Raw genomic sequence first — 19,237 nt, 5'->3', positions numbered from 1 at the left:
TCTTTCTCTCTCTCTGTCAAATAAATAAAATCTTTAAAAAAATAGATATGTTAAATGATATAGGGATGCAATTAGCTAAACTCCAAATGTGGAAAATTATATAGAAGAAAAAACAAAATAAAGGGCAAGACAAAGAAGGAAAGGATTTTATAGATTAGAAGAGACTAAGATATATAAAATAAATGAAATATGTGGAGGTTTTTTTGGCTCTTGGTATGGAAAAAAAAAAAAAAAAAACACTTACTGAAAAACACAGTTATGGCGTGCCTAAGTGGCTCAGTCAGTTAAGCATCTGGCTTTGGCTCAGGTTACAATCCCAGAGTTCCAGGACTGAACCATGCATTGGAGAGATTGTTTCTCCTTGTCCCTCTGCTGCTCCCCCTATTTGTGTTTTCTCTCTCTGTCAGATAAAAAAAAAATAAAATCTAACAAAAATACATTTATGGGACAAATGAATACTTGTGAACATGAAAAGATATTAGATGACATTAAAGAAGTGTTCCCTTTTTTAGATATAATAATGGGATCAGGTTATATAATTTTTTAAAAAGTGAGTGTTTCTTAGAAATGCATGCTTACTTAAGGGTAAAATTTTTTGCTGTGTTTCCTTTAAAATAACCCACCTGAGTGAGGGAAAGTTGAGCATAATCCACAACCACCCATTTCCACATCCTGCTGAATGTGAAGGGAGTCAGAAAGACTCAGGCACTTTAGAGAGCTTGCGAACAAAGTGATCAGGTTGGAAAAGCTGAAGTTATTTCGCATTAAAAGTTATCACAATTCTTAGACTACATTATTTTTCTGATATTCAAATAATTTATGGTCATGGAAAGAAGCAAAAGGTTCTTAGAAATCAGTTGATGATTTACTTTTTATATAATATATATAATATAAAAAGTAATATATATTATATAAATATTATATAATATATATTATATATATATTATATAAAGTAATATATATATTATATAAAAAGTAAATATAGTATATATATTTACTTTTATATAAAGATAGGGATTTGATCAAGGACATAAGCAAAGATTAAGAACTTTCTCTGACTAAATAATAAGATCAAGAAGTAAGAAAAAGTATAACTCACACAGCATGGAATGAGAAGATATGGAAAATTCACAGACTAAAATAAAATAAAATAAAAATGGATCATATGAGAGAATGTTACCTTAATTATAGTAGTTATAAATCTTTATCTGCTCTTTAGTGAAGAAAACATGGACAGTGAAATCATCTTGCATTCTTCTCTGTGTATTTTTTTATATTTTCATTCGCTTTACATTTTGTTACACATGCCATACAAGGCACTTGTTATTTTCACCAACGAATTTGAGTGCTGTTGTTAAGAGCAAGTTTATTGTCATCTTCATAACAATTTTTGAAAGAACACTGACGTACTGTTATCTCAGAGCATCTGTGTAAATGCTTTCTGCTATGTGGTGGAAGAAGCTGCAGTGTGAGGCGCTGTGTCTCTCAACCATTCTTACATGTGATAGCAATGACACTGTATTTCACAGTACAGTGCTAGCCAACGTATTTGCTATACTTTCATCATAAAGTACTCCGATTCTTTCAAAAGTATACACTTAAAAAGCTTCTTCAGAAAAATATTTAGGGGTTGAGTTTATTTTTTTAACAAAATCTAACAGAGGTTCATGTTGAAGCAGACCTCAGTCTTGAAAATCTAATTAATTCCAAAACATTGTCACAGTGCATAAACAGAGTAAGGACCAAAAGATCAAAGTCTTAATTTTGCTTTCCCACCCTCTGACCCTCACAAACACTAAGACTTTACAAGAGGTAATTTCAAAGTTAAAAAGGGGTTTCCCATGCTAAGGTTAAGAACAGACTCTGGAAAGAGTTCAATTATTGCGCAGAGAAAAAAATAAAAGGAAGGATTTTATTATTTTTTGTTTGTTTGTGCTAAATTTTCCCTTTAGAAAAAAAAATAGGTACATTTTTTACGATTCAATTGGACTAGCCATAGGACACACTGATACTGCTTTTCTCCCTGGCAATTCATAGACACAATTTTAAGAATATTTTAAGAATTTGAAAGACAGTTTGTAGAGACAAATTTTTGGCCAGCTTGTAAATTTAGTAAACTTGGAAATAAGCCATTTAGAGAACTTCTAATTTTTTATACTGATTTTTAAAGATTCTTCTTCTTAGAGTAGTTTTAGGTTCATAACAAAATTGAAAGGAAAATGCAGAGAACAGGGTAGTGTAGCTGCTTTAACTAATTTGCTGAATTTTATTTTCATTCACTTGACCCAGAGCCCAGGTGTATTCTTTGACAAAGAGAAACCCCTGAAACAGGGTCTGCTATGATTTCCTCATGGCTACACTTCTGAGATTTTACACAGTGTGGGTACTTAAAACAGTTAATACCTTAATAAGTGAATGATTAATATGACAAATAAAAAGTATTTAATTGACCCACTTTTTATGAAAATCAATGTAATTACTACACCAAAGGTGACAAGAAAGCTTCAAATCTAATCCCAGGTGTGAGAAGATGAAGCAACTATAGCAACCTAAAGAAATAACGGCAGAAACATGTTAAATCTTTCTTTTTTTTCCTTAGAGTAATCATTGTGGGTTGGTTAAGTACCATCTTAATTGTAAAATTCATCTTTGACATGTTATTAATCAGAGTTCTGAGGAAAATAAAGAGAAAAAAATTTAAATGTGACAGCTCCTCAACATTTGAAGATATCAGTTATATTTGTCCCACAGGATTTTATAAGCTAAATATACCAAGTCCCCTGAAGTATTTCCTGTTACATTTTCACTTGACTTCATATACTTGTTATTCTCTATTTTTCTAAATATATGACTCTCCGACTTAGTTCTATCATTTCAAATGTGACCGACCAGCATGTTTGGAACATCATGGCTCTGTTTAGCTGTGTTTCTTTTAATGCATCCTCTTGTTTATTTGTTTTTCTATAGTCCCTCTCCAATCCCTTAATACCCATAGTAATTTACCCTGATTTCATGACCAACTTGTTTGTACAAATTATTTCACAGGAGTTGTTCTCAAAATTGCAGCACTCTGAATTTGTGTAAAATGTTTTAACAAAAATTATCAATTCACATTTATTCCTTAAAAAGTTATTTATTAAAAACTGACTCAATACTTGTTATATTGTCATTAGTATATTAGGCACTAAAAAGAAACAAACAGGTGAACATTCTTGTCTTATTACCAATTATTTCTTAGCAGATGAAGCATAGAAAAAAATTTTAAATTAAAAACATAGGAGCTTCTGGGTGGCTCGATCAGTTAAGCCTCTGACTCTCGATTTCAGCTCACGTCATGATCTCAAGGTCCTGATCTCGAGATTGAGCCCAGAATCAGGCTTTGTGCAGGGCATGGTGCCTGCTTATGATTTTCTTTCTCTCTCTCTCTCTCTCTCTCCCTCTCCCCCTCCTTCTCCTCCCTCTCTAAAAAAATTATGAGAAGTGATAAATCACAAATGTTGATAAACAAGCAAACAATGTTCTGAGAGAAATATCAATAGTAGGCCCTCAATTTAATTATGCTGCTTAGGGAAGACTTAGAAAGAACAATGTTTTGTGTAGAATATAAACAAGATTTTTGAGGCTGTGGCAGAATAAAGTTGTCCACAAATTCATTGACACTTTTCATATCAGGAAGTGAAGTTTATGTTTCTTTGTCTTGAATCTGGGAGACTCCGACTGCCTTGACCAATGAAATGTGTTTAAATTGAATCTGCCAGTTTTGGGACACTAACTTTAAAAGACTACTTTCCAAGGCACCTGGGTGGCTCAGTGGGATAAAGCCTCTGCCTTTGGCTCAGGTCATGATCCCATAGTCCTGGGATGGAGCCCAGATTGGGCTCTCTGCTCAGCAGGGAGCCTGCTTCCTCCTCTCTCTCTGCCTGCCTCTCTGCCTACTTGTGATCGCTGTCTGTCAAATAAATAAACAACAACAACAACAACAAAATGGGGCGGGGGGGAAAGACTGCTTTCCACTACGATCTCTGAATGCTTTTGGAGAACCAACTAGCTATGTCCAAGCAGCTTGCTGGTGGCTGGTGGAGAAGCCCTGAAATTATATAAAGAGGAAATATGCAACAGCTGTAACTGCTCCTTTCCTCATTAAGGTAGCAGATTTATAAATGAAATGTCTTGAAGGCTCTACCCTAGATCAGCCACTAACTAGACATCATTGAGCAACTTCATTCCACACAAAGTGGAGCAGAAGGACTGTCCAGCTGAGTACTGCCTACATTTCTGATCTACAAAATTATGACATTTAATAAATGATTATTGTTTTAAGCCACTAAGTGTTAGGGTATTTTGTTACGCAGTAATAGATAACTAGACTAAAAGTGGAGCATGGAACATTCGCCAAAAAGGAAATAATATGTAACCAAATCCCAATCTGAGAAACTTCCTGGTGGTTTGAGAAGCTCATCGACCACCAGGAGGGCTATAGCTTACTTAAGGGAAAGGGCTGTTAGGTAAGGCAGAAGAGACAGGAGTTGGATTACTTAGGGCCTAAGGTTCAGGGAAAATTTATTGGAAATTTATTTCAAGTGCTATGGAAAAAAAAATTGAATGTTTATGCATATGGAAGAGACTTCTAATTTTTAGATACAGATTAAATTGGAGAAAAACAAAAGGGATCATATGAGGATATTTAGGGTGCTGTTGCAGTGGTCTGGTAAAAAAAAATAAAAATACCATGGATATAATAATGGCAGAAAAAATTTAGGGAAATATTTGCATTTGAGATATATTTTGAAATTGAATCAACACGACTTGCCTTCATACAGAATGGATCTAGGGAATGGTAGGAAGAAAAGAAATCAGAGATTATATTGAATAGAGTCCTTTATTAATACTAATTAATAGATTTCATTTATTAAGGGTTAAATAAGGATAGAACACACATTTCAAAAAGGGAGAACTAAAAAGAGTTCCATTTTATACTTTATTTAATCAATTCAATAGTGAAGTTATATAGAAAGGTGGATATTAGAAGTGTTACTATCTAATGGGCAATCTAGGCAAAGAATTTATTCTAGGAAGTAGTCAGCAATTAAATGGAAATAAGTGTCAATGAAACACTGACATCTCCTAGGGAATGAGTATATGGAAAGAAGAGGAGAGGGACAAGAAACAAGCTCTAAGGAATGTCAATATTGCAAATACAGATAGATAGAATTTAAATTAAAGAAATATAGAGAAAGATGATTTTGCAAGGAAAACTGAAAATGAAGGAACAGTGAAGGGAGAGCAAAATTAAGAGTAATAACATAAAAGACAAGACTATTGTGGTATTTTTTTGGTAAATGTCTTCAATAAATACAATTCTAAGGAAGGAGAATAAAACAATATATGAATAATATGGGCCTTATTTCAGTTGTATGAAATCTATTAGAACAATTTCAATTAAAATTAAATTAAAATTAAATTCAATTAAAAATTATTATTTGAAATTGACCATGAGAAAAAGATGTTTTTTAACAGTTAAAAAGTATTATGGTATTAAATAATATCACTAGAGGATTATTTAATAATTATCCCTTCTTTTTTTCTTTTTCCCCTTTCTTTCTGAATATTCTCATTAAATGCCCATGTAATTACACACGTATATCATGTTGTAAAAATAGGACTATCATTCTCTTTATTTTTAAGATTTTATTTATTTATTTGAGAGAGAGAGAGCATGAGAGGGGGGACAGGTAGAGGGAGAGGGAGAAACAGACTCCTTGGTGAGCAGGGTACCTGACCTGGGGCTCCATCACAGGACCCTGGGATCATGACCTGAGCCGAAGGCAGACGATTACCGACTGAGCCACTCAGGTGCCCCTATCATTTCTCTCTTATGTAACAGTACTATAGACATTATATACCAAAGCATGTGTAAGATAGTTTTCCATATGCTGAATTACAAATAAACAAATAAATAAGTGACTGAGTGAATAAATAAATAATAATAAAAGTAAATTGATTTTCTATTACTTGGCTATTTTCCAACTTCAAAATTTTTAAAGATTCAATATTTGAAAAACAAATTAGTACTTTTGGGGTTTTTGTTTTGTTTTGTTTTGTTTTGTTTGAGGGCACTGATGCCTGAATGAGTCTGTTTTTTGTTGTTGTTGTTGTTGTTGTTTTAAACACCTCATTCCCCTTTCTCTCCTCCTTATATAATTCCAAAACTTATTAAAGGCTGCTTCTTTGACATTACTTAGAGAGCTTGATTGAAAGCATGTAAAATAATTGTTTTTCTCATGCCTTTACTTATTTATTTTTAGATTTCCAAACAAGAGATTTAATTCTTAAAATAATTAAATGCTCTAGACTTAAAAGCAGGGTGGCTAACTTGTCCCACCTTGTCTGGGACTCTTCTGGTTTGAGCACAAAAAATTCCAAGTCCTGGGAAATGTTTCAGTCCCTGGCCAACCAGTTTGGCTGGTCACAGAGGCAGGTGTTGCTTCTTACAAGGCAAGCAGGCATGAACTTATTTCCTATGCAGTAGAAGCTAAGCTTTGACCAACATGATTCTTTCCAGGCCAAGATGAAAGCTCATATTTCAATTAGCAATAATCGTGCCTCGGATCAACCTCATTGGCTACGATACTGCCACTGCGCAAAGCTCATATTTCAACTCTCCCTTCCACTTAAGGCCTTCCCACTCCATGTCTTTACCTTTTTACTAGAGAAATCAACTTTAAATATTGCCAGACCCAAAGAGCAGAAATCCATCCACAAACAAGAAAATCCCTGTTACTTCTTCTGTTTCTCCATTCCCAGAAGAAAGCTCCAAAGGCACTGACTTCATGTAGATCTATATGCATCACATCAGAGTAAAAAAAGAAAAAGCCCACCACATTCTTCTTTCCTAGTTATGGGGTTCTTTTCAACTTTGGCTTTATTTTGTAGACTTGGTTTCACTTGTCGATTGAAGTGTTGCTTAATATCTTGGACTGGATTTCTGATTGAGACTGTTTTGAGATTTTTAAGTGACCATGAGATTGTCTATTAAGCTTTTATCAAGGGCCAGAGAAAGATCACCTCAACCAGAATAACTACTACAATATAAGAATATAACATATACTTATTATGTTTATGAATCATGCTTCATACATTCACACATAAAATATAAAATTTTTATAATCAAGCTTGCATGTACATTTTTACTTAAGTAGCTTACTATAAATTCAGTGCCATTATTTATTTCATTCAAAAAACATTTCATAGGCGCACCTGGGTGGCTCAGTGGGTTAAGCCTCTGCCTTCAGCTCAGGTCATGATCTCAGGGTCCTGGGATCGAGTCCCACATTGGGCTCTCTGCTCGGCAGGGAGCCTGCTTCCTCCTCTCTCTCTCTCTCTGCTTGCCTCTCTGCCTACTTGTGATCTCTCTCTGTCAAATAAATAAAATCTTTAAAAAAAAAATTTCATAGACTGTTAAGGTTTTATTCAGAATTACAAAGTTAATAATTTGCAATAATTCATTAGTATTGATGGACAACGAGTTCTTGTTTATTTGTGTGTGTTTGCATTTAAACAGTGAATTAGAGAATTACTTTTATCATCTCTAAATGACCACATTTCAGTATCAAAGATTTTAATTAATAGATCTAGTGTAGGACACAGAATACGATTCTAAGAAAACCCCCCCGGTGGACCTTCTACATATGGGTCTCGATCATATTTTAAGAAAATACTGGGCTGACTAAATTTACCACAGCATTTACCGAACCATTCTCCAATGTACAACAATAATTTTATTATATTTTAAATAGTGACACACCTTGGACTGTTTGTAAACCTTTTTTCGTGTTTGTTTTGTGTTTGTGTCTCTTCTTGGAATCCATGCTATCTTAATATGAGCTCTCAATAGAAATGAGAAAAAAAAAAGGGCTTTGAAATTGAATAGAGTTGGGTAAAATCCATTTATGACTTACGTGTTCATGGGCAAGAAACTTAATTTCATATTACCTAAATTTCCTTATTTTTAAGCTATAAAATAGAAACAAATGTCATGTGTTCAGGCATATAAAGCACGTGATGTTCAATGAATTTTAATTTATTTATTCTACATTCTTTTCTTTACTCTCCTTAATAAACTTATTACCCAATAGATATGTTTGTAATAGCATTCCTTTTCCATGAAAAGGCATAATCAAATATTTTTAATTAAAATTCCAATTTTTTTCATAACCTTATTACAGGATCCTCTCTGGTAGCACAATTTCTATACTAAAAATGTGTAATATATTGGTACTCTACTGTTCTAAGTCCCTTGATTTCATTTTAGCAACTTTTTTGGTGGTCACATGTATTAAATCTGTAAGAATTATTACACATCTGAAAAATACACCAGTACTGACAACACTAAGAAGTTGTACTGTGACTATCTCACATTAATGTCTGCATTACAAATAGCTGTACTTTTATGTGTTTATTCTCTAATGGGGATAGGAAAATGACATAGAAGTCCTGGGAAAAAGAAATTCAGTATCATTTCACACTCATTAACAATATAAAACCAGATGTTCATTATCACTTCTATAGAGAAATGTCAAAAAATCTGAATAATTGGCAAAACAAGGTGTTTGATTAATGACTTTCTTAAATTGATTAACACAGTTTTATTTCAATTTCCATTGTTGAAATATACAGATAAATTTTTCTATTTTAGCAAATATAGCACAATAAATATAATTGGATTTTTGTAAGCAAATTCTTTTCATATAATCTTAACTCTGAATTTAATTCAAATGGGATTATGTTGACTATAAAAGAAAGTGATAAATGGGTACAACCCTATTTTCAGGAAAAAAAAAACAAAATATTTTTCCTCAGGAAATTTGTTTTCCTTTAAGTTCACATTAATTGGATTGTTTCAGCTGAAATTTCCTTAAACTTTGCTCTTCTCTTACTATTTAAAAAGTAGAATTTTTGTGCTCTACGAGATCATATCTATTAAAAAGAAAGAAATAAAAACTAAATATATCTTTCATCAGTTTTTCTTTTGAAGTATAAGTCACATGTGGACATATTCACACTAGAAAAATACAGTGCAAAATATGCAACTATGAATAATAAACATCTCCCTGTGAGATAAATTAGCATTAAGTTGAATTTCTAAAATTGCTATTTCTCTAACATATAGCACTGTCATTTATAGTTTCCGGTGTTGAGCAGCAGCACATTTCCAACCTTTATGTTGCAAAGACTGAATCTGTTTCTATATTTGGATTCACAGCTGTTTGGTTTTCTCACAGATGCTTCCACTACTAAGATAAGCTTTAAAGAACAGATGAATATGTCAAAATGTTTGTCTTTTATAGAGGAAATAAAAATAATTTATATTTAAAATGATTACTTGTTTTAGGATCAACATGTATTGAGCTCTTTGCACTAGGATTGGAAAGACGTAAGGATACAAATGAAGACATTTCACAGGTCATGCTAGAAATAAGAGAACCTTATATTTGTAAGCCAAAAATGGTCCTTTTACATCTCTCTTAAAAGAACTAAATATTCAGATTACACTTATAGACAAAAAAAAAAAAAAAAAAAAAAGAATTTCCCTGGATGCTAATTTAGCTCTAATTTATACAAAATCATTTGTTCCTTCTCTGTTTAAGCATAAGGAAAGTAATGTCATATGAAAAGTAGGTCAGGAATTTGTTATATGAACTAGATTTATTCTTCCGCATTAAATATTATTTTGATTAGTGAAATTCACATGAATTTAAAAGCACAAACTTGGGAATGATATATACCTGGCCTTCTCCACGTAGCATTTCTGGCTAGTTAATAGGGTTTAGTTATTTAACTTCTTTGCCCTTCTATTTCACCTCCTCTTTACAACCAGGGTAATAATGTTATCTTCCTCAGAATGTTTTGAGGATTAAATTACATTGAATATAAAGGGCTAGTACAATATTTAACATATGATAACACTAAATCACTTTTATTAAAATTATTACTATTTTCTCCTTTTTTATCATGAAATAAAAACCTGCACCTATTAAAAACTAAATGTTAAAAATGTATGTAAAAATCTGGACCATCTTCCCAACCTAGACCCATAATTCCATTCTCAAAAGATAAATAGCATCAAAAATGTCATATGTATTAGTACATAACATTTGCCTATAAATTATAGGTTTCATTTTTACAAGGTGGGAATGTACTATCCACATTTTTGGTATAATGCTTTTGAATTTATTTAATAATATATCCTAAAGGGTCTCCTGTGTGGCTCAGTTGATTAAGTATCCAACTCTTGATTTCAGCTCTGGTCATAATCCCAGGGTCTTGAGACAGAGCCGTAGGTGGGCTCCATACTCAACTGGGAGTCTGCCCCATCCTAACCCCCTGCTCATGCTCTCTTTCTCTAAAATAAGTAAATAAATTTTGAAAAACATATATATCCTAAAGACTTTATATTACAATAGTAGTTATTTATTAATTACTATTACTTTAGAGTAGAATCATTTGAAGTATGGATTGGTTATCAAGAATTTAATTAGCTTTCTATTAAACATTTGTTATTTTCATTTTGTGTGTGTTACAAATAATATTCTCAAGAACCTTAATTAATGAGCATATTTAGTTACAGTTGATAGTAAATATGTGAAAAAATATTCCTACTGGATAAATTGTTGCATGAAATAATATATCCATGTTCAATTTAATAAATAATGCCAGGTTGCCAAAATGGTAATGCCTATTTCCCCATATTCTCTATGACCATAATCTCAACTATGATATATAACTGTTACTACATAGATATAAAGTTGTACTATAGCTTTAATTATATTTTACTACCTAGATTTTTACATCAATACATTAGAGGACTTTGAACTAAGACAATTTATCTCTGTTGTGTTTCCTTTAGTCTTATCTGGAACATAAAAGTAACAACAACAGCAACAATATAATCCAATAGAATCTTACACTGATGAACTGTTACAATGAATGCAAAGGGCTTTATAGATGTAAAATGCTGAGTTAAAAAATAAATTGGGACTTTTTCTATTTTGAAGAATGCTTATTAAAATCTAGTTTCCTGTAGTAAAATTAAGTAAAATACTTCCTTGAAATCAAGGAGAACCATATACCTCGTGTTTAATTGTTGCTAGGTTCCATATCTTGACTATAAAAAAATAATAAACCTAACTGGAATTTAGATAAAAACTTGAAAAAATTAATAAGCTGTTTGACTATACTCATTATCTAGAATATCTGGGACTTTTTCAATATTCAGTGAACCTAGTTGGGCAGGATCATGCTCAATTAAAATTCAGATGGAGATTTTGACTAATTTCTTTTTGTGCTGTAAAGATCTGTATTTTTATTCAGAGCAATAAACCATGTTTATTTAACCCTGGAAATGTTTATCCCTGAAGTATAAAATAATCACTAACAGGATAGAGTTACTATCCCCAACTCTTTTTTTTTTTTTTTTTTTCCTCCTTAACACTCCATACTTTTTGCCACTTAACTTTGCATTACTTCCATTTTAAGGGGGCCAGAGTATTTATTTATCAATCTAAGTAAAATGACTGGCTTTAAATGGATGATTAAAATGTTTTTTGACACAAGTGGGACCAATGATGGAAATAAAAATAGTAGGAAAATGTTTGTAGGTACCTAGAACTATTAATTCAATTAAATAAAAATACCTTTTTTCAGAATTTTCATGTCACTTTTATATTATCTATTTTGGTTATTTTCATATACCTGAAATATCCATTCTAAAGAAGGAAAGTCTGAAATAAAAGTAGAGAGAGGTCTAATTTACTGTCAACCTCACACTAAGTCAGAAATTTGGATAAGCTAACTTTGTTCAAATATATAAACTTTCTATAGTATTTACTGTAGAGATAAAATAAATCATTCGATCTAACTAAAAAAAGGCTAAAATTATTTTATGGTTTTCCTGGTTTATTGTTAATAACTTTTCTTCCTTTAGCCAGAACTTCAATACATGTATCTTATAGTCTGAGCTCATGCTTGATTATCCTGGATTATTAAATAAATCTATTAAGTAAATGTTAAATAAATACATAAACAAATTTATTTAAATGTGATTTTAAAATTATTAATACATGAATTAACAAATACAGTATATATAAATTAATATGAAAATGCCTATAGAAGCACTCAGATGTAGTAAAAAAAAACTTGATAATGACTAAGGGAATTATGATATTTTAACCATTCCACTATAAAAATGTCTAGCCTAAAACAAATTATAATACATTTTAAGTCAAATTTATATTAATTTCATATGAATAAAACAATGTGTGCATTTAGAGAAGATATTCTTTAACATCCACTGACAAAATAAATTGTATTGCTACCATTCTAAAATGTAACTTCTCTAATCGATTTACTATTTTTGCTTTTGTGAAGCATTTAAATATTTCTTTCTTAGTCTGGCAGTCTGCTGAATCTGATAATCTCCAAATACTGCCTACCTTTCTAACACTTGAAAACTTACCTTTTTGAATATTTAGGCATCTGTACTATCCTTTGGTGTACTGGAGGCTGAAAATTCAAATAATATGCTTTTAAAAAGAAACAATCCTGATTATTAAAATGAGTGATTTTAATCCCGAACAATATATTTTAGTGTTTTTATCCTCTGTAAGATACACAACCATAAAGATTTGCAAAAAAAAATACAGCACTGGTAAGATCTCAACTTTCTTATTGGTTTACAGGATATTAATGGACTGTGTTCATGTCATCAAATCCCTTGATTGATTAAGGATCTTCTTGGAAGTAAATGATTTTATACCTAGGATTTCTGTCAAGCCTTAGAACTTAGGGGAAAAAAATGTTGATTACTTAAACAATGATTTAAAGAATAGGGATTTGGTAGCACTGATTCACAGAATGCCTGACTATTGTGAGGTGTGTCAACTTCAACAATATGATGAAGTCTACACATTGCCATTTTGGAAACAGTAATAGTTCTTTGATTTATGGAATCATAGCATCCAGTGGGCATGCAAGAAGTTAAACCCCCTTACGTGAAAGTCACTTAAATAGCAAGGAAGTAGGACAACAGGAGCAAAAGGGCTCTCCTTATTCTGGACTTATTTTACTGTTTCTTAAGAACTATTTTTGTAATTGAACCAATTTTTAAAAGATATTTTTAATTTAAATTGAACATATGGGGGTGTCTGTGTGGCTCAGATGGTTAAGCATCTGCCTTGAGCCCAGGTCATGATCTCAGGGTCCTGGGATGGAACCCTGCATCAGACTCTCTGTTCAGCAGGAAGCCTGTTTCCCCCTCTTTCTCTGCCTGCCTCTGCCTACTTGTGATCTCTCTCTCTCTGTCAAATAAATAAATAAAATATTTAAAATATTAAAAAATAAAAAAATAAATTAAACATGTGAAAGAAAATACAAATTTTAAAACTAATGTTTCATTTGCATACAAATAGGGGGTTAGTCCTTTAAGGTAAGCAAATGTTAATGCCTATTGAAAAATGTTATTTTTTGGGCGCCTGGGTGGCTCAGTGGGTTAAGCCGCTGCCTTTGGCTCAGGTCATGATCTCGGGGTCCTGGGATCGAGTCCCGCATCAGCTCTCTGCTCAGCAGGGAGCCTGCTTCCTCCTCCTTCTCTCTCTACCTGCCTCTCTGCCTACTTGTAATCTCTCTCTGTCAAATAAATAAATAAAATCTTTTAAAAAAATAATAAAAAAAAAGAAAAATGTTATTTTTTAAAAAAATCTACTCCCCTTTCAGCAATAAAATGTGGGCAAATGAATTAAAGCATATGCAATAAAATTAACAACCTTGGTAGCTGATAGAAGGGTTTAGATTTTTTATCAGAAAATTAGATGAGCATTATTCATATAATCTGCAAAATCAAATTAAATGTCTTAAGCTCCTTTAAAGGTAATTAGTCTAATTTAAATGAAGACAGTTCACACAGTGTTAGACTCAGAAGAAAGCTTTGAAATTCTCTGCTCTGACCATGAATTTATTAGTGTTCCCATACATCTTTGCAGAATAGATGTAGTAACATACAGCTCTCTATTAAAGAAAGCATCCCATTTCTTTTTTATTCAGTATCATATCAAAACACACACACGGTATTTGTTATATAGAGCTAAAATCAGGCTCCTGAAACTTCTACTTGCTAAGTGTAATTCTAATCTCTTCAGAGTCAGAGTAAATCTGCTTCAACTTGAACAATATAACTTCACGTTTATGAAAAAATATCATTTATCTTATGAATTACATCTATTTTAAATCAAATATACCAAGTTCTTAGAATTCATAGGCAATAAACCAACAACATCAGAATAAATAAACAGCCTGAACTGGTTCTTTATTTATGATAAATCCAAGAGTTTGACACTCTTATCTATCACTAAACATTCAGCACTAGGAGTAAGGGAAATGAAAACAAATGCTGCTAAAGGACATCAAACAATATAATATTTTAACAGAAATATGTAAAGCTTCCACATTAAACAGACTTAAGAAGTTTCTCTTGTTAAATGAAGGCTGAAAGGTACAAGGGGACATTCATGAATTTCCCCTTCACTTCTGAAGCAACCCAGCCTCATCCAAGGAGAGACTTTACTTTCTAAGGAATATAGTTTGAAACAGTTAAATATGAAGTTTGATGTAAGAACCTTTTTATTTTTTTATATTGGTTTGATGAATGTAGTAATCCCTGACCTATACAAAGAAAAGTAATTGTTTCCTTTTGGGATGGATTTGTGTTCTCAAAGAAGACAGTAACTGTTGACCTAAGTACAATGTCAGACACCCACATGTTCCAATGCCATAATCTTTAACAAGAGAAAATACTACAAGCAACACATCATTTTAATTCTTTCAGTAAATGTAACCAGTGAAGAGGCAATCTTGGCAGTATTAAGAAAACATTCTTATTTGTTTTATGACTGGTTATCTAGTCCAAGAAAGAGAAGGCCACTTTCCATTACTAATGTGGTAAGCCTAATGCTTACCACTGTTAATTGTACAGTGATGTTGCCTACTGCTAAATCTGAAAATTATTAGACATCAGTATTGTACCAAAAATCTGTAGCAAGAACCTCTTAATAGTTTGCATTTTGTCCATACTTTCCCTTAACTCCATCAAGATGAATGCAATTCCATTTAAAACAATTGTAATGCCTGAAGTTGATCCTCTTTAATTAGGTGGTTACAATCTATGTTTTTGTACCAGAGTTATGAGATAAAAATAAATAGATGTGTCTGTGGTTTAACATGAATCCATAGGGATGCCTGGGTGGCTCAGTGGGTTAAAGCCTCTGCCTCTGGCTCAGGTCATGATCTCAGGGCCCTGGGATTGAGCCCTGCATCTGGCTCCCCCAATTCCCGCCTGACTCTCTGCCTACTTGTGATCTCTGTCTGTCAAAAAAATAAATCTTAAAAAAAATAAAATAAAATGAATCCATAATGGGGTTATAGATTGCAGTTTGTTGAGAGTCTGACTCTTGATCTCACCTCAGGTCCTGATTTCAGGGTCATTTATTCAAGCCCTGCATTGGGTTCCCTATGGACCCTATGGACCCTACTTAAAAAAAAAAAAAGAATCCACATCATATAATAATAATAATGGCCTCTCTTTGGAAATAATTTTCATCATTACAGTTTGATCCAAACATATTGATGGCATCACATGGAAAATACACATTCATATAAAATGTTTCATTTAATTGATTCATTTATTCAGCAAATATTAATTAAGCACTTACAATATTTGGCATTTGTCATTGCTATAACAATGGATATTGGAATATTTTATTCATTGAATTAAAGTATAGTGGAGAATACAAGTGGCTGAGTACATAGATGTTAAAATACCAACCAAAGAAAAAAAAAAAACCCTGACACCTCCTGCTCTTAATTTTGCACGATTCACTTTTTGCCTTTGTTACAGTCATCCAATAATCCAAACTTTCTCCCACCCTCTTTGGATATTTTTTTTGGCAGGGGAGTGGGGGCTCATTCCCTATCTCCAAGATAATTCTATGTTAATCACTGGTGGGTTACGCCATGCTAAATCTTTCCTTCATAAATATTTTCCCTCTTGCCCTCTTACTGCCCAATTCACCCATTTACTCCAACGGTCGGCCATCTACCTTAGATCAGTATCTTTGGTGAATATACTCTGAATATATTCAGTGACTAAAGATGTACCAGATTATATGATAAATAATATAGTTATTTGATCAATGGCCAATTAAATTCCTCCATAATCTTGACATCAGTGATATAACTCTAACTATCTTCTTCCCTATAGTATCTTACTCCAACAAGCTTTTGATTCACATTTGGACTTACTATTGATTATTGAACCTTTATCTTTCACTGACAACATAGTCTCATTTCATTCCTTAACAAGTTTACATTTTACTTAGTAATTATTTTTTTTTCCAATTTATTTATTTTCAGAAAAACAGTATTCATTTTTTTTTCACCACACCCAGTGCTCCATGCAAGCTGTGCCCTCTATAATACCCACCACCTGGTACCCCAACCTCCCACCCCCCCGCCACTTCAAACCCCTCAGACTATTTTTCAGAGTCCATAGTCTCTCATGGTTCATCTCCCCTTCAAATTTACCCAAAAGCACATACCCTCCCCAATGTCCATAACCTTCCTCCCTTCTCCCAACCCCCCTCCCCCCAGCAACCCACAGTTTGTTTCGTGAGATTAAGAGTCACTTATGGTTTGTCTCCCTCCCTATCCCTTCTTGTTTCATGGATTCTCCTCCTACCCACTTAAGCCCCCATGTTGCATCACCACTCTCTCATATCAGGGAGATCATATGATAGTTGTCTTTCTCCGCTTGACTTATTTCGCTAAGCATGATACGCTCTAGTTCCATCCATGTTGTCGCAAATGGCAAGATTTCGTTTCTTTTGATGGCTGCATAGTATTCCATTGTGTATATATACCACTTCTTCTTTATCCATTCATCTGTTGATGGACATCTAGGTTCTTTCCATAGTTTGGCTATTGTGGACATTGCTGCTATAAACATTCGGGTGCACGTGCCCCTTTGGATCACTACGTTTGTATCTTTAGGGTAAATTCCCAGTAGTGCAATTGCTGGGTCATAGGGCAGTTCTATTTTCAACATTTTGAGGAATCTCCATGCTGTTTTCCAGAGTGGTTGCACCAGCTTGCATTCCCACCAACAGTGTAGGAGGGTTCCCCTTTCTCCGCATCCTCTCCAGCATCTGTCATTTCCTGACTTGTTGATTTTGGCCATTATATACATAGATATATCCTCAACTTCCTTGTCTGTCTTTGCTTCATTATATTTTAATTTATTATACTTGTATAGATAAAATAAAACCTTATATCCAGTATTCCATGCATTTCTAGTCTGCACCCATGCAGTTGAACATAGTTGAACAAAAAAACACTTTTGGCAGGTTCACTTTAAACTCATGATAATTGATCTTGAGATCTTCATTTTTGTCCAGCATTCATCCTATATGTTTGCAGTCCACTCACTACTGAACTCTTATAGATGAGTAATTCATAATTTCTTCTCTCTCCACTACCAATTAACATATCATCACACTCAGCTCATGATTTTGATTGATATTTCCCCAAGAAGTTTGAAGAAATACTCACAATAAGCTATCCCCTCCACATATATCCATGTAACTTGAGCTATTCTTTATCTACTTTATTTTTTCCAAATACTTGACAATTTCTTTACTACTATAACATATACCCTTCTACTTGCTCTCTAAATGTTATCCTTGTTTATTTACTAAAGAACAAAATATAGAAGTTGAGTATTCATTTAAAAAGCTGCTATAATACCCACCTTTTGTTCCATGCATCTGGAATGTGCCAGTTACTCAGGACTTCTTAAGACATGACTTTACTCAGTCATTCAGTGACATAACTTAGTGGTCAGTTTTGTAGATCACACATTATTCAATAGTAGGATTATCAGGCTGTTAGAATAAATCTATGGTAACTACAATGTGTATAAGTTTAGAACTAGGAATTTAAGGTACAATTCTAATGATCTTTAAATTATATGCAAATTAAATTTTAAATTAATATTTCAATAGAATGATATCTTTATAATGCTTGCTTTTCCAAACAAGAAATTATATATTTGCTCCAGATATATATTAATACCAATAAGTTTTCTCATAGAGTTTTATCAAATCACTTTTACCTTGCAATGCTATTGCCAATGGATCATTTCACAAAATATGTTCTAAGTGAATATCAAGGACATAAAACAGAAGATGTACACCTGTGATCCACAGGAAGATGTTGCTATAAGACATGAGTTATTTTATATATTAAAATCTCTCTGAAAATGTCAACTGTAAAAAAACATACTACTGTCCATGAAAGTCAAATATGCAAGAGATGAAAGCTCTAGAGAGGAGGAAAGTAGTAATACTGATGGCATGTAGCTATATAATGATTATAGATCCATGAAAGCCTAAGAAAACAGACTGTCCCTCTGGCAGATGCTTATGTTGGGTCACATTGAAATGAGTAGAGATTTTAGAACCCCACTCTGAGTTGAAGTGACTGAATTAGGGAAGGTAACAGTCTCAAAACACAGCTGTTCCCTCTAAAAATCTGTACTAAATTTTGAATCTACAAGGCAAAGAAAGCTAAACAGCTTTGCTGAAAATGTTATAAAGAGTTGAAATGAATTGTCCATGCCTTTCAGGGCTAAGGAAAAGAAGACTTAACAAGTTTCAAATGAAATTCTTAGAAGACCACATCCTAAAAATGAATGAGACGCAATCTTGTTAAATGGTAATTTGACTCAGGTCCATGTTCATTTCTGGCAAAACTGAGGTGATCAGCCTCAAATTTCTGTTACAGAAAATAAAGAATTTCTTTTTTGAGGAGGGATGATAACATCATGTTCTATAGTTAATTATTCAAAATGTCCAATATAAAATAAAGAGCATTAGACATATTACAAGGCAACAAAATATGGCCAAAATTTAAGGTAATGTTCAAGATAAACCATGTCATAGATGTAGAACTTGAGGTGATTTAGGAATTAGAGATATTTAAACAAGGACTTCAAAATAATATAAGTGATATGTCTAAAATAATAAGGGAGAGAATGGACAAAATATAGAAGAAAATAATATTATAAAAGATTTGAATATACTAAAAAGGCTAAATAAACATTACAGAAGTGAAAATAACAATATTTGAAATT

General features: G+C 32.7%; 1 pseudogene; it reads right to left on the bottom strand.

The window, feature by feature from the left end:
• Window positions 1-6,529: 6,529 nt before the first annotated feature.
• Window positions 6,530-6,648, bottom strand: LOC122890632 (annotated as a pseudogene).
• Between the last annotated feature and the right edge of the window lie 12,589 nt (window positions 6,649-19,237).

Source organism: Neovison vison, chromosome 11 (genome assembly GCF_020171115.1).
Source record: "Neovison vison isolate M4711 chromosome 11, ASM_NN_V1, whole genome shotgun sequence".
Taxonomy (NCBI): Eukaryota; Metazoa; Chordata; class Mammalia; order Carnivora; family Mustelidae; genus Neogale; species Neogale vison.
The sequence above is the reverse complement of the archived record's forward strand: the minus strand, read 5'-3'. Positions and strand labels throughout refer to the sequence as shown.